At 30.7% G+C, this 24,947-nt stretch overlaps 5 non-coding genes across 5 annotated transcripts; 3 read left to right on the top strand and 2 right to left on the bottom strand.

Moving 5' to 3' along the window:
* Nucleotides 1–2,785: 2,785 nt before the first annotated feature.
* Nucleotides 2,786–2,951, top strand: LOC142242133 (U1 spliceosomal RNA). Its single transcript, XR_012723994.1, has one exon. It is a non-coding gene; the product is annotated as a U1 spliceosomal RNA (small nuclear RNA).
* A 2,877-nt stretch (nt 2,952–5,828) lies between these two features.
* Nucleotides 5,829–5,994, top strand: LOC142242132 (U1 spliceosomal RNA). The gene has a single exon (XR_012723993.1). It is a non-coding gene; the product is annotated as a U1 spliceosomal RNA (small nuclear RNA).
* Nucleotides 5,995–7,699: 1,705 nt separating this feature from the next.
* TRNAD-GUC (transfer RNA aspartic acid (anticodon GUC)) lies at nt 7,700–7,771 on the bottom strand. The gene has a single exon. It is a non-coding gene; the product is annotated as a tRNA-Asp (tRNA).
* Nucleotides 7,772–8,323: 552 nt separating this feature from the next.
* On the bottom strand, nt 8,324–8,395 carry TRNAD-GUC (transfer RNA aspartic acid (anticodon GUC)). Its single transcript has one exon. It is a non-coding gene; the product is annotated as a tRNA-Asp (tRNA).
* Nucleotides 8,396–8,840: 445 nt separating this feature from the next.
* On the top strand, nt 8,841–9,006 carry LOC142242126 (U1 spliceosomal RNA). The gene has a single exon (XR_012723988.1). It is a non-coding gene; the product is annotated as a U1 spliceosomal RNA (small nuclear RNA).
* Nucleotides 9,007–24,947: the final 15,941 nt, after the last annotated feature.

Raw genomic sequence — 24,947 nt, 5'->3', positions numbered from 1 at the left:
TACAAAGTGGTGCAGGGTATAATAAAGTCGGCCCCGCCCGACTTTAGACTTTCCTTACTTGTTTTCAAATGCAAACGTTTTTAAGAAATCAGATAAATTTTTCACTTTCTTCAAATATGAAGCCATATATCCTTTTCGTGTCATTTTAACTGATAACACGATTTTCGAAAACTTCAATTAATACTTTCCAAGAAGTCAAGAATTTTACTTCCAAACCGCCAACTTACTTACCGTTAGAAGAAAAAAACTGGCATTGAAGATATTGAGTACTCATTTTCTCGTAACGAGTACTCAAAAAATTAGTCAGTAACGAGTACTTGTAATCAAATACTCGTTACTTTCCCAACACTACAGGGTTGCCATTTTGATCCGATCGGACCAAAATTGGTCCAAATAATTATTAATGTTCAAATTTGATCCGATGGTCGGACCAAATGGAATTAGGTTGATTTTAGTCCATTTTCATCAAATCGGCATTTTTTTCCAAAATTTTGTAATGAAATAAAATTTTGGCAAAATTTTCTGTAGAAATAAAATTTGACCACAAATTTCTATAGAAATAGAATTTTAACAAAATTTTCTAAAGAAATAAAAATTTGTGCAGAAACAAAATTTTGCGATAACTTTCTATAGAAATAAAAAGTTTGACAAAATTTTTTATAGATATAAAATTTTGACAAATTTTTTTATAGAAATAAAAATATAGAAATAAAGTTTTCACAAAATTTTTAAACAAATTCTTTAGAAATAAAATTTGGACAAAATTTTCTATAGAAATAAAATTTTAACAAAACTTTTTATAGAAATAAAATTTTGACAAAATTTTTTATAGAAATAAAATTTTCTATAGAAATAAAATTTGGGCAAAATTTTTCATAGAAATAAAATTTTAACAAAATTTTCTATAGAAATAAAAATTTGACAAAATTTTAGATAGAAATAAAATTTTGACAAAATTTTCTATAGAAATAAAATTTTGACAAAATTTTCTATAGAAATAAAATTTTGACAAAATTTTCTATAGAAATAAAATGTTGACAAAATTTTCTATAGAAATAAAATGTTGACAAAATTTTCTATAGAAATAAAATTTTGAAAAATTTTCTATAGAAATAAAATTTTGACAAAATTTTCTTTAGAAATAAAATGTTGGTAGATTATTTTTGGCGATATGAACCAATTTTTGTGTGATTGGGGATCGGCTATATATAACTATAGACCGATATCGACCAATTTTGGCATAGTTGTTACGAGACTATATGCTAACACCGTACCAAATTTCAACCGGATCGGATGAATTTTGCTCCTCCAAGGGGTTCCGGATGTCAAATCTTGGGATCGGTTTAAATGGGGTTATATATAATTTATGGACCAATTTTTGCACGATTGTTAGAGACGATATATTAACACCACGATCCGAATTTCTACCGGATCTGGTGAATTTTGCTCCTCCAAGAGGCTCCGGAGATCAAATGTGCGGATTGGTTTATATGGGGGTTCTTAGAGACCATATACTAAACCAAGTACCAAATTTCAAGCGAATCGGATGAAATTTGCTCCTCCAAGAGGCTCCGGAGATCAATTCTGGGGATCGGTTTTATATGGGGGCTATATATAATTATGCACCGATATGGACCAATTTTTGCATGGTTGTTAGAGAACATATATTTACACCACGTAATTTGGTACGTGGTGTAAATATATGGTCTCTAAGAGGCTCCTCAAGCCAAATCCGGGGGTCGGTTTATATGGGGGCTATACGTAAAAGTTGTGCAATATAGCCCATTTGCAATATCATCCGACCTACATCAATAACAACTACTTGTGCCATGCTTCACGTCGATAGCTTTTTAGCGTAATTTCAACAGACGGACATGCTTAGATCGACTCAGAATTTCACCACGACTCAGAATATATATAATTTATGGGATCTTAGAACAATATTTCGATGTGTTACAAACGTAATGACAAAGTTAATATACCCCCATCCTATGGTAGAGGGTATAAAAAAAAGGATATCTGCCCTGGTGAACTTTTTTTTGGAGAAATTCACGAAATTCTCACAGAAGAAAAAATGAACTAAAAGTAAAGAAAATGAGCATTGGCGCCAAATCATGACCATTTTTACTATTTGTGGGAATCGTACGAAAATTTTCTTCTGCTTTAGTTCATATTGAACTTATATGTACCGCCATTGAACTTTATACCCACGTTTAGTTCGTAAAATGTTTAAATAAATATAATTAAATGAAATAAGTATAATATAAAATGATATGAATTTAAACTAAAGAATTTTAATTCCGTCACTGGAATCATATAAAATACCTGTTATTTGTAATTCAATACGATAACAACGTAATTTTCTATATACAAAGAAAAGAGACCTCTTTTCAGGCCATATATGTATGTACGCATACAAAGGCATATCATGTTTTTTCATAATCATTCAGCATCTTTGCTATACAGACTCTAAAAATAAGCTGGTGTCGGCTACCTACTGTCACCAACAATCTCTCCAGAGTGCATGATATCAAACATACATGGATTTTACCCCACAAACAGTGACCAGCAAAAATTTTCAAACCCATTTGTGAGTTTGCTATCTACTACCTAAGCAGAAACTTATAGCAATGTGATGAAGTGTTTGGAATTCGTACTTTTCCCATATGAAATGGTCGTTTTCATTGTACATTTTGAAATGTTGAAATCAGTAATAATTCGTTATGATTCTCATTGCGTTTACAGCACATGTGGTGTAAATAGTTGGATTTGAGTTGAAGAAAGCATACTTACCTGGCGTAGAGGTTAACCGTGATCACGAAGGCGGTTCCTCCAGGGCGAGGCTTGATCATTGCACATTCGATTGAGTTGACCTCTGCGATTATTCCTAATGTGAATAACTCGTGCGTGAAATTTTTGATAGCCGGGAATGGCGTTCGCGCCGTCCCGATCTAATTCAATACATTCCAAACTTTGTTCCGTTCCAAGATTTTCGGAGTAAATTTTGAAGGATTCGTGCTTTCAAAAATGTCCACTTTAATCTGAAATTTACTCAATTACTTTGTGTAGTTTTTTTATACCCTCCACCATAGGATGGGGGGTATATTCATTTTGTCATTCCGTTTGTAACACATCGAAATATTGCTCTAAGACCCAGTGTTGCCAATTTAGTGCTTTTAGCACCAAATTTAGTGCTTTTTGATTTCTAAAAAGCACCAAATTGCTTTTTGGTGCCTTTTCAAAAAAAGCACCATCTTGGTGCTTTCTGGCATTTTCATTTAGTGCTTTTTTTATTTTGAACAGAATTAGTTTAATTGATACAAAAATTTTGATTAGACTTTCAAGAGCCGAAAAAACTCAAATTTATTGCCAAATATAGAATTTGATTGTTATGAAGTTGGTATTGATTATTTTTTAATTAATATTGTTATTTAGGGTATTCTGTAGGAAAGTCGAGCGATGAGTGTCGAATTTTTGAATTTGGTTCAGAATCATGGTTGCCACTCGAGCTAAAAATAATCTACCAAAATTTTATTTTTATAGGAAACATTGTCAAAATGTTATTTCTATAGAAAATTTTGTCAGAATTTTATTTCTATAGAAAATTTTGTCAAAATTTTATTTCTATAGAAAATTTTTTCAAAATTTTATTTCTATAGAAAATTTTGACAAAATTTTATTTCTATAGAAAATTTTGTCCAAATTTTATTTCTATAGAAATTTTTTTCCAAATTTTATTTCTATAGAAAATTTTGTGAAAATTTTACTTCTATAGAAAATTTTGTCAAAATTTTATTTTGTCAAAATTTTATTTCTATAGAAACTTTAATCTTAATTATATACGTATTTAATAGGCCTTTTTTAATATATACCACGTATGGACTATGTAGTATATATTACGGTGTTAGGAAGTTTTAAGACACCTTGCCATCGGCTTCAGTAGAAGTTTCTACGCAATCCATGGTGGAGGGTACATAAGCTTCGGCCTGGCCGAACTTACGGCCGTATATACATGTTTTTGTTTGGTTTTAAGAAAAAACAAATTGATACTTATTGCAGTGTTGCCAGGCGATTTTTGATTCATCCCCCCCAATCTTATGCCCTTTTCCTGTATATCGAACGAAAACCCATTCGAAAGAAAGGCAAGTCACTCGAATTCGAATGAATTTGAGTTTTTATATTTTCGAAAGTTCGTTTCGGTTGTATGAGAATACATTGAATATCAAAAATGAGTATTTTCAAATTTTTGGCCTGAGAATTCATTCAAATGTTAACAATGTTTTTACTTTTTTCTTGACACTTATTGTATATGTTCGTTTATTGCTCGACAACAAAATATGAAGTGACTTGCCTTTCGAAATAGAAGAACAAAAATCAATTTTCCTTCGTTTGGAATACGAAAGAAAGCTTTCCTACGGTATACAGGAACAGGCCATTAAGAAAAAAACCCTAAATTGGTCTAGGCTTTTTTCAAAAAACCCCCAAAATATTTAAGAATGTAAAAAGTACAAAAGGGTCCCAAATTTCGTGAAAAAATCCTGTAGTGATAAAGTTTAAAAATTAAATTTAACACAAATATATATATTGAAAGAAGAGGTTTCTTTTCTGAGAAACGAAATTTTAGACAAACTAAGTTTTCGTTTGACGCAAAAAAATTTTCTTTTGAAGTAAATAAAATATAAAATTTGCTATTTAAGAAAATACTTTATAACAAAAGACAATTTCGTTTGTTTAAAACTTCGTCCCTGAAGAAATTATTTTGTCTTTGGATGTGATAATACAATATGTATATCAATTTAAAAAGCAGGCTTACTCTTAAAATGCTTTCAGCTGCTAAGTTACAATAAGATTGTTTTTAATTGTGTCAAATATTAAAAATTCCCTTTTAACAGAAGCTTTTAAAAAAGATAACGAAAATAATGCTATACTTGCTTGTATTTAGGATCTTGTTGTTGACTTCCCTCATCTTTTTTCTCATAATTCATGCCAGAATTGTTCCGAATTTGCTTGAGAATTGCTCCACTTTATAAGGTCTAAGATATTTTTTTTACCCCCAAAAATCCCCCTAAATGTGAAAAACCCCTAAATTTGGGGGAACCCCTAACCTGGCAACACTGACTTATTGACTGTTGAGGATTTATGGACTAAATTTTAGGCAAAATAATTATTTCGACTTCTTGGGATAAAATATTGTCCATATGAAATAAAGATAAAGAACGTATTAAATATGTCCATAGCTTTCATTTAACGTCAACACTTTAATAACTACATATAATAAAAAATATATTTTATATCAATGATTTTTTTAAATAATTTTGTAGTATGTGTAGATGTGCATAATTAAATAATTCTGTGATGTGCATTTCCGATTGAAATTAGATTTAAGTTCAATGGTATAGCGTTTTTTTTTTTTTTTTTGTTATAAGAATTTCTAGTCCTCCAGTATTTTTATGCTTTTATTTCAAATATTCTGCGCACTAATTACAACTTAACTCATTCTATGGTAGAGGATGTAAACGGCAGGTCACAGTTAATATTGCTATTCATTTCGAAATCGCAGCCAGCCAGCATTTACAACGTCAATGCCCTTCACCAACTATGATGCATTCATATATTCCGGTACTCAAGCAACCCTCAAATAAAACCATACGAATTGGCTACCTAACCGTAAACACGTATAAATATTACTGGTTAGTACCATTATCTCCAATGAAAATTTGTTTTTCAGAGTCAATTGTGTGCGAGCAAAAGAAGTTGTAGTTAGTTATAATTCTCATTGGATCCGTAGGGTGCAGAGTATGAATAGTTTGGTTTATGCCGACGAAAGCATACTTACCTGGCGTAGAGGTTAACCGTGATCACGAAGGCGGTTCCTCCAGGGCGAGACTTGATCATTGCACTTTAGATTGAGTTGACCTCTGCGATTATTCCTAATGTGAATAACTCGTGCGTGCAATTTTTGATAGCCGGGAATGGCGTTCGCGCCGTCCCGACCTGATATAATACATTTCAAACAAGTAGTTATTCAGAAATTTGTCAATTTTTTTAAATGACAATTTTTGATTCTAATAAAAAAACAATAGTTATACCGTTTTTTAAACAATTTATTGGAAATTTGTACAAACTCACTCCTTCTATAAATTGGAGAAAAAATGCATGATATGTACAATTGTTTATGAGGAATCCTTATTTCATCAGGCGATTTTGAACGGCTCATCAAAATGTCAAAAAATATTGTTGACATTTTTAAATTATGTTATTGTATTGTTCGAATTTCTCATCCAAATCACGTAGAGTGGACAATAATTTATTGAGGCCGTTTTGCATTACAGTCAAGTATATGAGATAAAACAGAGATCACGCACAATGGCTTTACTTCAAAGGCATCATCAAATGAGGATTAATCAATAATCTCTACCAATTCTGGGGCGGGTACATTTGCCACATGTTTGTCTAATGCCATGTGACAATGTCAGAGGATGTGCGTCCACCATCGTACTCTTGCTTTGATGTACTGTAGCATTTAAGGTCTTCAGATTACGAAACCAAATTATCCCAGTTATCGTCTATCAATTCAATGATGTCATCTTTGCCACTATCTCCACCAGAGGAGATACCACTGCTGCCACCTCCAAAAGCAGCTTGAACTTTTTTCTTAGCTTCAGCCAAAGCCGGCTCCGCTATAGCTTTTGCCGTACGTTGTCCACTGTAGTCCGTGGGCGCGTGTTTATTAGCACCAAATATCTTGATTGTACGTACACCATATTGACCACCCAAATATTTGTGCTCATCAGCATCCACAGCTCATACTTTAATGACAACCTTCAAAGTTTTGGCCACACCAGTTTGCATAAAATTGAACCCAAATGGCATCAAAATTGGAGGGAGTTAGTTCAACAACAGCGTCACTGGGCGAATACATGCCCCACTGTTACAGAAATTCACTGCATACAGAATTTCCAAAAATATTGCAGTTGCATATTTTTCACTCACAATAGATTTCCATTCCAATAAGAAACATTTCTCATGAGTAACACAAAATAAAAACAAACATTTTTGTATTTGTTTATTTTCTTTTTACTGACATTTAGTTTGACGTTATGATGAGCTGCTTTTATGTTTTTGTTGGTATTTTTGTTCTAGAGAGGGTACCTTATAAATAATTGTATCATGGTAAAATGTTTTGCTTATGGGACACAGAGAAAATGTAGGTTTATTCAATAAATGTTTAATTATTTTACTATTGCAACATGATAATAATACTTTTTCTCAAATTTAAAAAATTGTGTTTTACATTTTTGAAAGAAAAATTTGAATTAAAATTTATGGAAATGTCGTTAGCATTATACAAAATACAAGACCGAAAAAAAAATTAGTAAAATGTACCCATTTTAGAAATTTAATTGATATATGAATTCCGAATTCAGTAAAAATGTTTACTTCATTTTCAAAAAATAATTATAATAAGATTTTCAAACATTTGGCAAAATTTAAGTAAAATTATTAAATGTGTATGGAAATTTTCGTTGACATTTTTCTGAGGGTATTTAAAAAAAATATAACAATTTTATTTATTTTAGAACAAAAAAACCATAAAATGTATTAAATCGGACAACCCCAGCGATAACTGGTCAATATTTTAAAATATTCCCTTTCAAAATTATATTAATAAAAAAACTAGAAAAAAAATAATCTTCTCCTCCCCGACGGGGAATTGAACCCCGGTCTCCCGCGTGACAGGCGGGGATACTAACCACTATACTATCGAGGATGTTGTGTGTGGTGAAATCAAATGCCATACTTTTTATTAGTCGTGTGTTTTGTTTACATCTCTATATAGAACAGTAAATTCCAAAGTTTTTGTTTATGGATGAGAAAATGTTGTTTAGTTTCTCAAATGCATTTTGACACTGCCAATAAAATGTACATTACAATTAAAACAAAAAATAATATAGTATGAATATTTTTTTATGTTTCCCATGCATATACATATGTAGTTATCAATTTCCCTTCTCTAATAAATTCTATAGCAGTTTGGAGACTATCTATACACATACATATATAAATTATTGTATCAATGATTGTATTTAGTTTAATTATAAGGTATAAATTATGGAACTATGAAGAACAATTTTGTAATGATTTAATATTAAATTTATTAAACATGAAATAAAAAAACTTCGATATAAATTATTGTATCAATAATTGTATTTAGTTTAATTATAAGGCATAAATTATTGAACTATGAAGAACATTTTTGTAATGATTTAATATTAAAATTATTAATTTGAAATAAAAAATTAAAAAAATAAAAAACGTCGACCTCCCCGACGGGGAATTGAACCCCGGTCTCCCGCGTGACAGGCGGGGATACTAACCACTATACTATCGAGGATGTTGCATGTGGTGAAATCAAAAGAGATACTTATTATGAGTCTCACTGTTTGTTTACATCTCACCATACTCACTAAATGTTTTATTTCTATACAGCTAAGTGGTTAGATTTCATCAATTTTGAGATCGGCAGCGAAAACTGCCCACAATATACAATGAGTAATAAAAGCCATGGTATATTATATGTATTATGACTAACAATCCACCACCAAATCCTAAGAGTTCTTGAACATGCAGTGTACATTCACTCAAGGCCTTAATATCAACCCTCAGGGTAAAACACAAATCGTAATTACTTGTTTGCCATCATATTTCTACATTCCTTTCAAATTAAAATTTGCGTTTCAATGTCAAGTTTGTGCTGCAAAACAAGTCTATATTATTATAATTCTCATTGCGTTTGTAGCTCATGTGGTATGAATAGTTAGGTTTGTGCTGAAGAAAGCATACTTACCTGGCGTAGAGGTTAACCGTGATCATGAAGGCGGTTCCTCCAGGGCGAGACTTAATCATTGCACTTTGGATTGAGTTGACCCCTGCGATTATTCCTAATGTGAATAACTCGTGCGTGAAATTTTTGATAGCCGGGAATGGCGTTCGCGCCGTCCCGATCTACTCCAATACATTTCAAATGTCTAAGCATTAGAACTAGAAAAGGTCATGGAATAACTCATGTTTGTTCAGAAGACTTTTTTCTTTACAATTGTTGTTGTTGTTCTTCTGTAATATCATTTTATCATTAATTCATGAATAAGACAGCAGTATGACAAAACCAAAAAAAATGTGTTACCACAAAATCAGCATTAAAATATTTATTTATTTAATGTTTACATGTACAACAAGACAAGGCCTTATAATTAAAGTACAGGATTCTCATAACATACAATTTTCCGGTACATAATAGGTGTGTTCCTTTACTTTACTCGTAGTAAAAAGTAGTAAAAGAGAGAAATATTGAAAATCCTCTCAGATTTCTATATTTGTTAAATGTACAGGAACGAAAATATAGTAAAAATTGTAAAAATGTCAAACAAAAAACAAAAGAAGCATTGTGATTTGAATAAATATTTTCAAAACATGTAGGTAAATTAAATACTTTTATATAGAATTTTTTTTTGACAAATGGCAGATTTTTTGCAGGAAACTTTGAAATCCTTATTACGATAGAAAGAAGCTATGGTTTTTACTTTGTTATAAAAAGTACTCCTTTTGCAAAATTTTTAATCAAAGTAAAACTCTGGCTTCTGGGCCATAAAGTAGAGTAATAGCGCATATTATCAGTATCTTATAAGGTGGGGTTTTTCATTCCGTTTGTAACACATACAAATAACGAATTCTGACTATATAAAGTATATATAGTCTTGATCAGGGAGAAATTATAAGACGATGTCTCTCTGCCTGGCTATCTGTTGTAATCAGGCTACTTCCATCAATAATGAACCTATAGTGCTGAAATTTTAACAGACACGTTTTTCTTCTACATGCAGGTCAATTTTGAAGATGGGTCTACTTCGGCCTAAGTTTCGATTTTACTTCCATATGAACCGACCCCCGAATTGGGGTCTTCATGACATAGACATTAAAACTTTTATCCGATTTGCATGAAATTCAAAACGTAGAGGTACTTTTGGTCCATTAAAGGGTGTGCCGAATTTGGTGTGAGTCGGTCAATGTTTTGGTACTTTTTTCGAAACATGTGGTATTGGTTCGGCATTGTTTTGAAATTCCAAATTGTGGAGTCTACACGTTAAATCTAAAGCACAAAGGTGCACAAAATTTTCCTCCAGAATACGTAGAATTTTATAAGGAATGTAGTCCTTCTAGACTCAAAATACAGACCCCACTTTGTTCCAATTTTGCAAAAAAATAAATTGTAAGGCCCTATCTCGCAAATATTAGATATATTCGCACACATACACAATCTTTTTATGGTAGTTTATAAGTTCTATCCAGCAAAGCAAAAATCATGAAAATCGGTGCATAATTGCGCGTTTGCCAAGTAACACTAAATTGCATACATCAGAGGTGTCCAACTTCCAACGTCTATAGACCAGCCCGTGAATCCACTAGGGACTTACAAACCTCTAAATATAGAGAAAAACATTTCAGCTTTGGCACAAAGAAAAAATTATGATGATATCTTAATCCATTAAAAAGTTACAGATTTATTTCCAAAAAAAGCGATTTGGAACTACTTTAGTTTGGAAAATTTGAAAACAAATAATTATTTTTGTCATGACATATCTACAACTTTTACTCGAAAGAATTTGTCGAGTAACTTGTAGTAAAAAATTTTAAAAGAGACATGCATTTTGACATTGATCTCTTAAAATTGTTTACTACTTTTACTATTTTTTGGGGTTGAGGAACGGTTTCTAGTAAAAACTAGTAAAAGTAGTAACTAGTAGTACGTAAAGGAACACAACTAATGTATATATGACTAAATCAAGACATCAAAATTAATTTAAATTAATTTTGACAATTTTTGTCCAAATCAGAAAAACATATTATGGGAGCTATATCTAAATCTGAACCGATTTCAACCTAATTTGGCACGCATAGCAACAATGCTAATTATACTACCTGTGCAAAATTTCAACTAAATCGGAGCAAAAAATTGGCCTCTGTGGGCAAATGAGTGTAAATCGGGCGAGAGCTATATATGGGAGCTATATCTAAATCTGAACCGATTTGGATGATATTTTGCAAGTTTTTCGAGTTTTTCGAGACTCATAAAATATTCGGATGTACGGAATTTGAGGAAGATCGGTTGATATACACGCCAATTATGACCAGATCGGTGAAAAATATATATGACAGCTATATCTAAATCTGAACCGATTTTTTCCAAAATCAATAGGGATCGTCTTTGAGCCGAAACAGGACACTGTACCAAATTTTAGGACAATCGGACTAAAACTGCGAGCTGTACTTTGCACACAAAAATACATCAACAGACAGACAGACGGACAGACAGACAGACGGACATCGCTAAATCGACTCAGAATTTAATTCTAAGACGATCGGTATACTAAACGATGGGTCTCAGACTTTTCCTTCTTGGCGTTACATACAAATGCACAAACTTATTATACCCTGTACCAAAGTAGTGGTGAAGGGTATAATTATTTAAAAAAATTAATTTTTAATTTTAATTTTTTTTGTAAACTCTTTTTTAGTAAAATGTTCTCTTTTTTTAAAGCGAAAGTTCTCTTTTGAAAATTATCAATATGGAAACCCTATACCAAGTACACGTGTACTCTGCATATACAAATAGAGTTGTGCAGACCTCTAGCAAATATTCCTTATTAACTTAACTAACCACTATAAAAATACCATATCAACACATTTTTGTTTTAGCCCTACTAAACTTTTGATTTGCAATTAACTAATATTGATCCGTTAAGTTCGTTTATGTGAAATAGGAAATATAAGAATCAACATCAGTGCAGTATCCAGATCAAATATCAATGCAATAACATTAAAGTTTAACAGCATTGAACTTTTTTACTTTGATAGGAAAACAACATCTCTTTGCCCTCCCGATAATTACAACAAAACGAAAACGAGTAAAAAACCAACAACAACAACAACCAAAATCAATGCCAAAGCATAAGACATGGAAGAGTGCCATACTAAATTTCTTATTATCGTTCGGCAAATGGCAAAGGATGTACATACAATGTAGCACCAATGCAAAGAAAAGCGATGGATTGATTAACTTTGAACATTTAATCACTATAATTTCACTCCAATCTCAATTAAAAGTGGAGTTTATAACGTAAACAATAATTGCATAGTAATTGAATCAAATTTTCATTTACTTGCAATTTGAAATCGATACTTGCAAAACTTCTGCTCACCTACTCGCTTACACTCCCACATACACTATTGCCAACTGGATGGATGGAAAAACAACCGAGCAATACAAAGAACGTTGGCAACATCAACCATACAATTTAATACTCCAATAGGATTTGAACCAACTACTGATTAATACAAAAAGAAAAGCAATGGAATAGATAACGACAGTGGATGCAACTACACTGGCTGTAAAAAGAACATAAAACATAATGGAAGAATACAGGCAGAAAACTTTTTTGTTTTGCAAGTCATTCGATTCGATTAGCACATTGGGATGTCTATGAAGGTATGATACTAGAATAGAGTATGGTCTCTTTAAGCAATAAAGAACATTGATAAGCTTTAAAGAAAATCGTATATTTGAATGGGGGCTCCATAAAGAGAAATGTGCATTAACCACAGCCGTCAATGGAACAACCATTCGACATCCGGACGTCCGTCTGTTGAAATAATCATGGTTGCCATTTTGGTCCGATCGGACAAAAAATTATTAATTTTTTAAATTTGGTACGATGGTCGTACCAAATGGTTAATTTTGGTCCATTTCCGTCAAATCTGTATTTTTTTTCAAAATTTTTTATAGAAATAAAAATTTAATAAATATTTCTGTAGAAATAAAATTTTGACAACATTTTCTACACCCAGAGAAGGAATATGATCACCTCAAACATGTTTTAAGAGCAAAATGTTATTTTTGGGTGGTGACCATGTAACATGGTTTTCGCAACCATGTTATTTTCTCGAAAATCATGTATCTGATTTCGGCAAGCAGGTTATATTTGACGAGAAAATAACATTTTAGTGACAAACATGTTACATGATCACCATACAAAAATAACATTTTGCTCTTGAAACATGTTTGAGGTGATCATATTCCTTCTCTGCGTGTATAGAAATAAAATTTTGACAAAAATTTCTATAGACAAAAAATTAAAAATACTTTCTATAGAAATAAAATTTTCCCAAAATTTTGTACAGAAATAAACTTAAAAAAAAAAATGTATATAGATACAAAATTATGCAAAAATTTTATATAGGAAGAAAATTTTGTAAAAATTTTATATAGAAATAACATTTTGCAATAACTATCTATAGAAAAAAAGTTTGACAAATTTTCTATAGAAATAAAATATTGACAATATTTTCTATAGAAATTTTGGCTAAATTTTCTATAGAAATAAAAGTTTGGCAAAATTTTCTATAGAACTGAAATTTTGACAAAATTTCCTAAAGACATGAAATTTTGACAAAATTTCCTAAAGAAATGAAATTTTTACAAAATTTCCTAAAGAAATGAAATTTTGACAAAATTTTCTAATGAACTAAAATTTTAATAAATTTTTCTATAGAAATAAAATTTTGTAAAAATTTTCTATAGAAATACAATTTTGACAACATTCTCTATAGAAGTAAAATTGTGACAAAATTTTCTATAGAAATAAAATTTTGACGAAATTTTCTGTGGAAAACAAATTTTTGAAAAAATTTTCTATAGAAATAAAATTTTGACGAAAATTTCTATAGAAATAAAAATTTGACAAAATTTTCTATCGAAGTAAAATTTTGGGAAAATTTTAACGGAGCCACCGTGGTGCAATGGTTAGCATGCCCGCCTTGCATACACAAGGTCGTGGGATCGATTCCTGCTTCGACCGAACACCAAAAAGTTTTTCAGCGGTGGATTATCCCACCTCAGTAATGCTGGTGACATTTCTGAGGGTTTCAAAGCTTCTCTAAGTGGTTTCACTGCAATGTGGAACGCCGTTCGGACTCGGCTATAAAAAGGAGGTCCCTTATCATTGAGCTTAACATGGAATCGGGCAGCACTCAGTGATAAGAGAGAAGTTTACCAATGTGGTATCACAATGGACTGAATAGTCTAAGTGAGCCTGATACATCGGGCTGCCACATAACCTAACCTAACCTAACCTAACTTTTAAATGATATTAATCTAATTTGAAAAATGGTGCGCTGGTACGAATTTTGGTCCAATTTTGGAAAAATATTGGTCCAAAATAAAAATTCATTGTGGCAACGTTGGAAATAACGCTAACTTCCAAACGAAAAGAGCTATTGGATTGAAATTTGGCACAAGTAGTTGTAGGTCGAATGGTATTGCAAATGGGCCATATGTTATCTGACCACTTTGAGGTATATCCTCTGAAGCCACTGGCAGAAGCGAACGTTATGGTGGTCTTCTATCAACTTTGCAAATTATACACAGAAAAGAATTTTAAAATTTTTTTCCAATTAAAGTCTTAATTGAGTTTTAAAAAAACATTCAATTAAAAATTTAATTGATTCAACAATTTTTTTAATTGAAACAAAAATCAATCACAAATATTAATAGTATCAATTAATTTTTTAATTGGACCAATTAATGTTTTAATTAACTTTCAGTTAATTTCTGTGATTGGAGACATTTCAATTAAAAAATTAATTGGATCAATTAATTTCGTGATTAAATCAGATTTCCTCTTGAAGGAGTGCATATTATCTGAATCGGTTGAAATTGGGTGTGAGATCAGTGTTGTCATTATTAAGAATTTTTCTCCAAACTGGGGATAGTTTTCATAAAAAATGTGGGATTTTGAGAGGAATTTTAATTTAAATAAGGGATTTTTGGACCAGAGCCAGAAAAACGCTGTCAACATTGTATCAGTATACGCTTTTTACCAACTGTACCAAAATTGATCAATATCGGTCCATAACTATATATAGCCCCCATATAAACCGATCCCCAGATTTGACTTCTGGAGCCTCTTTAAAGAGCAAATTTCATCCTATCCGTGTGAGACCAACATTTCGATGTGTTACAAATGGAATGCCAGAGTTAGTATACCCCCATCCTATGATGGAGGGTATAAAATAAACAAGACTAGAATTTCGTCGTTATAAAACCATTGTGCACTGTATACATTACATGAACCGACTTGAACATAGATTGAAACAAAAAAAATCCATCCATAGTTCTCGATTGAGGAAATCTCAACGACCCACAATCACTGAGACCTGCAGTGCTGATGCATCTACATGAATGGAGAAATGGATAATGTCCAAGCAAATACATTGAATACGGCCATCAGAAACAATAAGGAATCGCACAACAACTTTTTATAACTTTTTTTTTGCTCACTGTATGTATGTGATATAAACCTAACCTTAGAATAGATTGACATAGAGAAATGTTGAAGAGAACATTTGCTGGTGGTGCGCATTGCACACGTTTGATGTTGATCAAAGACATATTTAAAAGCTCTGTGCATTCCATTACATACTGAGTTTAACATTAAAAAAAAAACAAATACAAAAAAACAAAACCTTGAAAAACGGACGCATATAATGAGGTTAGTTGAAAGCTAAAAAAAATTCTATAGAAATAACATTTTGGGAAATTTTTCTATAGAAAAAACATTTTCAGAAAATTTTCTATAGAAATAAAATTTTGAGAAAATTTTCTATAGAAATAAAATTTTAAGAAAATTGTCCATAGAAATAAAACTTTGACAAAATTTTCTATAGAAATAAAATATTGACAAAATTTTCTATAGAAATAAAATTTTGAGAAAATTTTCTATAGAAATAAAATATTGAAACAATTTTCTATAGAAATACAATTTTGCCAAAATTTTCTATAGAAATAAAATATTGACAAAATTTTCTATAGAAATAAAATTTTTAGAAAATTTTCTATACAAATAAAACTTTGACAAAATTTTCTATAGAAATAAAATTTTCTACAGAAATAAAATTTTGACACAATTTTCTATAGAAATTGAATTTTGACAAAATTTTCTATAGAAATAAAATTTTTACTAAAATTTTCTATAGAAATAAAATATTGGCAAGATTTTCTATAGAAATAAAATTTTTAGAAAATTTTCTATACAAATAAAACTTTGACAAAATTTTCTATAGAAATAAAATGTTGACAAAATTTTCTATAGAAATAAAATTTTGCCAAAATTTTCTATAGAAATAAAATATTGACAAGATATTCTATAGAAATAAAATTTTTAGAAAATTTTCTATACAAATAAAACTTTGACAAAATTTTATATAGAAATAAAATTTTGACAAAATTTTCTATAGAAATAAAATGTTAACAAAATTTTCTACAGAAATAAAATATTGACACAATATTCTATAGAAATAAAATTTTAACAAAATTTTCTACAGAAATAAAATTTTGACACAATTTTCTATAGAAATAAAATTTTTGGCAAAATTTTCTATAGAAATTGAAATGTTGACAGAAATAAAATTTTGAGAAAATTTTCCATACAAATAAAATATTGACAAAACTTTCTATAGAAATAAAATTTATACCAAAATTTTCTATAGAAATAAAATTTGGACACAATTTTCGATAGAAATACAAATTTTACCAAATTTTCTATAGAAATAAAATATTGAGAAAATCTTCGATAGAATTTTGTCAAAATTTTATTTGTAGAAATAACATTTTGACAACATTTTTCTATAGAAATAAAATTTTAATCAAAATTTCTATAGAATCAAAATTTTATAAACTAAAATATTTTTTGTTTTGGTAGTGTTTTTTCGAGTTTGCGATATAAATACCGTTGGAAACTTCAACCATACAATTTAATAACCCAATAAGATTTGAACATACTAATGGTTAAAAACAAAACGAAAAGCAAAATTTAATTTTAGTTAATTAAATCTTTTTTAATTTTGTTTAATTTGATATTATCTTTAGAGAATTCCATTGATGCTCTTATTTCATTTGATAACTCATTCAAGTCCGGAAGAATTCAAAAACATTATGAAATGTAACGAAAAATATTCGAAATAGAAAAAGTAAAAAAATGCAGCATACTCCCAAACAAGACACAATGTTTTGTCTTCTATGACAGTAAATAATTTTGGTGATGTTTAAGGTTTGTGACTGTTGCCCTGGTCTTGTTGTGTCTCTCATAGAGTTTTCCATATACGAAGTTGTGGGCATTCATTCATCCACTCATCCATTCTTGCAGACACAACATTCAGTCAGTCAACCAACCAACCAACCAGTCAGACATTCATTCACTAAGCTCATCCAAAAACTAAATTTGCTGATACTGCTTTATCGTTCATATTACGGTCACTCTTCAAAGAGCTGCTGTAGCTTTGGCAACTGGTGTGAGACGACATGTTAGAAAACATTGGCAGCACCACATTGAAGTTCATGTTTACGGATTTGTTTTGATACCCTCCACCATAGGATGGTTATATAAACTTTGTCATTCCGTTTGCAACACATCGACATCTTGTTCTAAGACCCCATAAAGTATATATATTCTGGGTCGTGGAGAAATTCTGAGTCGATCTAAGCATATCCGTCCGTCCGTATGTTAAAACCACGCTAACTTCCGAACGAAACAAGCTATAGACTTGAAACTTGGCATAAGTAGTTGTTATTGATGTAGGTCAGATGGTATTGCAAATGGGCCATATTGGACCACTTTTACGTATAGCCCCCATATAAACCGACCCCCTGATTTGGCTTGCGAAGCCTCTTTGAGAAACAAATTTCATCCGATCCGGTTGAAATTTGGTACGTGATGTTAGTATGGTCCATGCAAAATTGGTCTATATCGGTCCATAAATTGACCTCCGGAGCATTTTGGAGGAGCAAAATTCATCCAATCCGGTTGGAATTTGGTACTTGGTGTTAGTATATGGTATCTAACAACCATGCAAAAATTGGTCCATATCGGTCTATAATTTTATTTAGCCCCCATATAAATCGATCCCCAGATTTGACTTCCGGAGCCTCTTGGAGGAGCAAAATTCATCCGATCCGGTTGAAATTTGGTAGTTGGTGTTGAAATATGGTCTCTAGCAACCATGCAAAAATTGGTCGCTATCGGTTCATTATTATATACAGCCCCCATATAAATCGATCCCCAGATATGAACTCCGGAGCCTCTTGGAAGAGCACAATTCATCCAATCCGGTTGGAATTTGGTACTTCGTATTATTATATGGTCTCTAACAACCATGCAAAAATTGGTCCATATCGGTCCATATTTATATAATAGATTCCCAGTTTTGACCTCCAGAACCTTTTGGAGGAGCAAAATTCATCCGATTCGTTTGAAATTTGGTACATTGCGCTAGTATATGGCCGCTAACAACCATGCCGAAATTGGTCCATATCGGTCTATAGTTATATATAGCCGATCTCCAATCACACAAAAATTGGTAAATATCGCCAAATATACTTCATCAACATTTTATTTGTATAGAAAATTTTGTCAAACTGAATTTTATACGTATTTAATCGGACTTTTTTTGTTTAATATATACCCCATATGGACTAACTTACAATTTAGAAAACGGTACTAAGAAGTTTTAAGATACCTTGCCATCGGCAAGTGTTACCGCAACCCAAGTAATTCGATTGTGGATGACAGTCTTTGGTAGAAGTTTCTACGCATTCCATGGTGGAGCGTACATAAGATTCGGCCTGGCTGAACTTACGGCCGTATATACTTATTGTTCTTCATATTTTCTTGCTATCTATGATAACATATGAAGGTGGGTAGATTTGTTGTAGTATATTTGTGGGTATATGTAGTGGTGTATTTGTATGCATCTGCTACAGCCAGGATATAACTGTGACACACAATTCTTTAGCACAGTATTACGTAGACATTAGGGTTTTTCCCGGGAACAGGATCCCGGGAATGTGCGGGAATTCCCGGGAAATTTTCTTTAGAATATTTTATCTATAATAGAGGGTTCTATATGGCAAATGATAGTTGAAATCTAGTTAAAGTGAATTTTGGAAGTGTAATGGGAACGACTATGGTACCAAGTAGTAGTAGTTGCCTTGTGGGGCATATAAAGTCGTGGGTTCTAGCCCAGATTCTAACGGGCTCCCAATTGTTAGGAAGAAGATTGCACTTCCTAATTTATGATTGTCATATTTCTGTAAACCGACATTCCTATAGATGTGTAGACTGAGTAAAGCTTTAAAAACAACGGGATATTTTACCTTATGTTACCCACGTTTGCAATTGTATAATTTGAAAATTTCATAATTAGTGCAAGTATGTTTTTATGAAATATGAAAATTCAAACCTTTATTAAAATAGTTACTTTAATTCCAAATTTATACATCATACACATTAGGGTCGAAATCTAAATAAATAAATGAAAAATCCCACTATATTAATAGTGTCATTCCGAAAACTATAACGAAAGAGACTGTTTTAACCATTGTAAAAAATTTTTGTATTCCAAAATTTTTCGTATCTTAGTATGATTTATGACTGATGTAAGCGATCAACACAATATATATTGTTAGTTGTCCAGACAGCGCCTTATAACCGTAGTTTTGGGCGATTTATAATTTATTCAAATGTCTAAATGTTTCCCTTTGACCGGGATCCCGGGAAATTTGAAAAAATTCCCGCTTTCCCGGGAATGAAAAAAGTCCGAGAAAAAGAAAACCCTAGTAGACATTTAAAAATCTAGCTCTACGAAATATGCTGTACATAGAAGAGGTGCCACACAATAAAACTCGAGAACCCAGTTTGCTCCGTCCCTGCCAATATTTTTTTTTAATTTGACGGCACTTCTGAGAACCCCCCTCAATCTATATACGATATCCAAAACTCCTCGGAAAAGTGCCGCCACTATTGACAAGTTGTACCACGACAAGTTACTATATTAAAACATCGCTTGAATGCATTTTTAGGTAAAGTTAGAATGAAGCCAATAAGATCCGACAAAGTGCATTTTAAGAGAATTGTGAAAGAATCATTGTGGTCAAGTAAACCAAAGATTGTTTAAATGTTTATTAACCCTTTCGACCCTGAATTTTTATAGGTATCGCTAGAATTTTTTTTTTACTTTTAATCATGTTGAAGTCATTTAAGAAGCGTCTAGCCAAAATTTCGGGTCGCTACGCCCATTCGTTTAGGCGGTAGAGAATGTTGCCTGTGGGCAACTTTGGGCAATTGTGACTACAAAATAGTTTGTTTTGCATTAATAGACGTATTACGTTTTATTGGATTTTTGTTAAGTTTTTTTGTTATTTTACAGTAAATATATACTTAGATGCGCGCGTGAGTGGAATTTCAATCACGCTCAAACACATTCACGAAGAAATATTTGTACTCACGCACGCCATGTGGGTAGGAATTCACGGTCACGAAATTAATTCACGAAATGAAAAGTCATACTCGCGCACGATCACACATGAACAACGTTTATGTCTCACGCTTTCGCACGATTCACGACAATTTTCGTAATTCACGACAAATCTCGTGAGTCACGAATATTTTCGCAACACGACAATTTTCGTGGCTCAATAAAATTCTGGTAATTAACGAAATTTCTCGTGATTCACGCTATTGAGTTGGATCGTGAGGGTGGGTTGGATCGTGAAAGTAAATTTTTATCGGGAGCGTGTTTTCGGAGAAAGTTTACTGACTCACAATCACGAACACAATTTGATTTTAACTCACGCTCACGCGCCACACATTTTTCTTTAATCCCGTTCACGCATATTCACGAGATTTCGTTTAAATTTCATTCACGGCTTCGCGTGAATCACGCGTGACTCACGAAAATGTTTTGTTTTTTTTTTGTTTGTTTTTAACCCATGTCAATTTAACTGGCGGTGTAAAAAGCCAAAGTATTATAAAGCGTCAATATTCGTGCTAATCCACTAGTATGTTGCCAAGAAGTGGCTTCCTCCCTTTTTACGATTCCTTCCAAATTCCTCACTGCACTGCAGATATGTTTTCCACATCATCGCCGCATTTCTCGTCACTGGGACATCTCAATTGAAGTTCAAAATTTTTTCAAAGTTATTGTTTTTCAAACCTTTGTTCTCCAGGCCTTATGTTCAAAAATATGTAATTTTACTACCACAATTGCCTAAAGTTGCCCACAGGCAACTTTTCAATTTTAAAAATTTCTCATCTGTTGTTTTTTCGCAATTCTAAGATTTGACTTCCAGAAATATTTTATTTGACATGTACTACAATAGATTTAATAAAAACTTTCAACATTTTAGTTGTAATTTTTGAAAAAAGTCACATGTATAAAAACCTCTTTTTAAATTCGCAAATATTTTTTTCTTGAGGTACGTGCGTATTAATGATTTTTTTTTTGCTAATTGACAACCAAATTGGCTGATTTTTCATTCAACTTGGAGGAAACACTTGTAGCTTTCGATACCGTTACAGTTTTATGAACAAAAACAAAAACAACGCTGACAGTGAGCCTCAAAACACAAAAAGTTGCCCACAGGCAACTTTAGGGTCGAAAGGGTTAATTTGAAATAATAATGCGAGAATATCGACTTGTATCTTTGGAGTATTGTATGTTTTTTACGGCTACCTGATGAATGTCTACATTGTCTTAGAATATTCCATTCTTGCCAACGATTATTCCAGATCGTCATATTTGAAGTACATAAGGGCGTTGTCATGGTGCTGCAAGTTAGTTGTATTCAGTTTTGCCAGAAGTAGGAGAAATTCCCTACCTGTAGGTTTTTTCTAATATTTAGCGTCACTCAACACAAGTTTAATTTTTATATTTTAGTGGCTCTAGAAGAGGAAATTAGAAGCCGGCAAGGTTTGATCTTTAACAATATGCGGTAACCACGTTGCCAAAAAATCTACCAAACTTTGAAGAAAAATTTACCACAAATCTACCAGCCAAATATTTCTATAGAAATTTTTTTTCAAAATTTTATTTCTGTAGAAAATTTTGTTTCCATAAATTTTTTTTTTTTAATTTTAATTCTACAGAGAATTTTGTCAAAATTTTATTTCTATAGCAAATTTTGTCAAAATTTGATTTCTATAGAAGATTTTGTCAAAATTTTATTTCTATAGAAAATTTTGTCAACATTTTATTTCTATAGAAAATGTTGTCAAAATTTTATTTCTATAGCAAATTTTGTCAACATTTCGTTTCTATAGGAAATTTTGTCAACATTTTATTTCTATAGCAAATTTTGTCAAAATAAACGATCGAAAAAACAGAAAAGCTTTTATTTGAAAATAAAGATCGAAGAAAACACCAAAAACATAAAATCTTGTTTGCATGGAAAATTTTGTCAAAACTTTATTTCTATAGAAAATTTTGTCAAAATTTTATTTTTATAGAAAATTTGGTAAATATTTTATTTCTATAGAAAATTTTGTCTAAATTTTATTTCTACAGAAAATTTTGTCTAAATTTTATTTCTATACAAAATTTTGTCAAAATTTTATTACTATAGAAAATTTTGTCAAAATTTTTTTTCTATAAATTAAATGAAATTTTGACAAAATTTTCTATAGAAATATATTTTTTTCAAATTATCTATTTATTATTATTTATTTTAAAATTTAGAAAAAATTTTCTATTGTAAAAAATTTGGACAAAATTTTCGTTAGAAATAAAATTTTGACACAATTTTCTATAGAAATAAAATTTTGACAAAATTTCCAATAGAAATATATATTTTTTTAACTTTAAAAATTTTATTTCTATAGAAAATTTTGTCAAAATTTTATTTTGATAGAAAATTTGGTAAAAATTTTATTTTTATAGAAAATTTTGTCAAAATTTTATTTCTACAGAAAATTTTGTCTAAATTTTATTTCTATACAAAATTTTGTCAAAATTTTATTACTATAGAAAATTTTGTCAAAATTTTATTTCTATAGAAAATTTTGTCAAAATTTTATTTCTAACGAAATTGTTGTCCAAATTTTTTACGATAGAAAATTGGGTCCAAATTTTTTTACTATAGAAAATTTTGTAAAAATTTTATTTCTATAGAAAATTTCGTCCAAAATTTTATTTCTATAGACAATTTTGTCAAAATTTTATTTTTATAGTTTTTTTTTTCAAAATATAATTTCTATAGAAAGTAATCTCAAAATTGTAGAAATAGAAAAATTTCTCAAATTTTTTATATAGAAACCATTTCCAAAATTTTTCCTAAATTTTATTTCTATAGAATTCTACCAATCTACCAAATAGAAAAAAATTTACTATTTTTGGTAGAATTCTACTAACTGTGGCAACCGTGGTGTTAATACAAATTTATTTTTACGAAATATACATGGCATTTTCATATGTTTTAAGATAATAAAGCACATAGAACCATTTTGATTTTGTAAACTTTGTTTGAATTTAACGAAAAATATTGTAGGGAAAACTTTTTAGGAATGTAGGGGAAAGTAAAGAAATTTTTATTTCCTTGTAGGGTAAACCGAAAATTTTCCCTCGCAACACTGGTTGTATTTCAGACCTCGTCATTGGAGTTTAAAGTAAATTAGTGAAAACGTTAATAAGTTAAGCATATAAATTGCAGATGATCGTTATTGAAAAGGACTGTGTTTTAATTATCGGTTCATTAAAAACACCAAAAACGTAATAATATATATTTCAATTTTGAATTTGATTTTTCGAACCTTTTTCACTTATTCATTCGTTTGTTTAAAACAAACGATTTCAAACACTGTCGCCATGCTTTTCCTATGATGGATATATGTACATGCATCAAAATAATTCCAACATACCCAATTATGGAGCACTTTGTTCTATTCACAAAACGTGTACATCAACATCATCATCATCATCATCGTATACAAATCTAAGTCCATTTTCGGTCTGAAGTTGTCTCACAATGAGTGTGGCGAGTATGTCAACGGATTTTTGCTTCTCCCACATTTGCATTTTTATAGAGTTACGCTTTTGTATTTGGATCCTTTTCTGTGTGGACATATTGGTTGGTTGTGTTTGTCGGTTTGGTTAAGGATGATGATGATGCTTCAGATTTCTTGTGTTTCTGATTTCTTGCAGAAAGAAGTTTTGTATGACTGCATTATGTGGTGCAATCTTTTACATGATGTTTTGGATTTTTATTTCATTTACATTTGTATAGGACCTACAACAGTCTAAGTATCTTTGTGTGTCCTCGCTTTTGGTCTGTCCTAACATTTGTTGCTGCCTTTGATATAGAATTTCGGGTTAGTCTCTGTCTATTGTCAATTCGAATCTTTTATTCTTTTTATAGCCTTCCACAATCTTACAATAACGGGGTTATAATAGGTTTAACGTTCGGTTTGCAACATATCACTATATAATAAATATAACATTTACGAAGGTGGTCCAAAAAGTACTTGGTGTAAAAAAAAACTATTAAACATTTTGTGGCGATTTATTTGTCATAATTCCCTTCTGATTGTGTTTAAATAGAGATTTTCCATTGTTCCAGAATATCCAATGGACTGAATAGTCTAAGTGAACCTGAAATTTAATCGGGTTGCCACTTTAACCTAACCTAATTGTTCCAGAATCCGCGCTACATCTGGTCGAAATTTCGATTTAAAACAGTTTTAAAATATCATGGTATTACTGCACTCTAAATTGTCTGTTTTGGGTTTTCCCCAATTCTCTTTACTGGGTTCCAATTATTAGACATATATTGGCAATACCAATTATTTTCTATAAAAATAAAATTTTGTTTTCTATAGAAATAAAATTTTTACAAATTATCTATAGGAATAAAATTTTGACAACATTTTTTATAGAAATAAAATTTTGATAAAATTTCCAATAGAAGTATATATAATTTTTTTTTTAATTTTAAAATTTAAAAAAAATTAATTGAAAAATATAGGTTTGACAAAATAAAATGTTGAAAACATATTAATAGAAATCAA

The sequence above is a fragment of the Haematobia irritans genome, chromosome 5 (genome assembly GCF_050003625.1).
Source record: "Haematobia irritans isolate KBUSLIRL chromosome 5, ASM5000362v1, whole genome shotgun sequence".
Classification (NCBI taxonomy): domain Eukaryota; kingdom Metazoa; phylum Arthropoda; class Insecta; order Diptera; family Muscidae; genus Haematobia; species Haematobia irritans.
The sequence above is the reverse complement of the archived record's forward strand: the minus strand, read 5'-3'. Positions and strand labels throughout refer to the sequence as shown.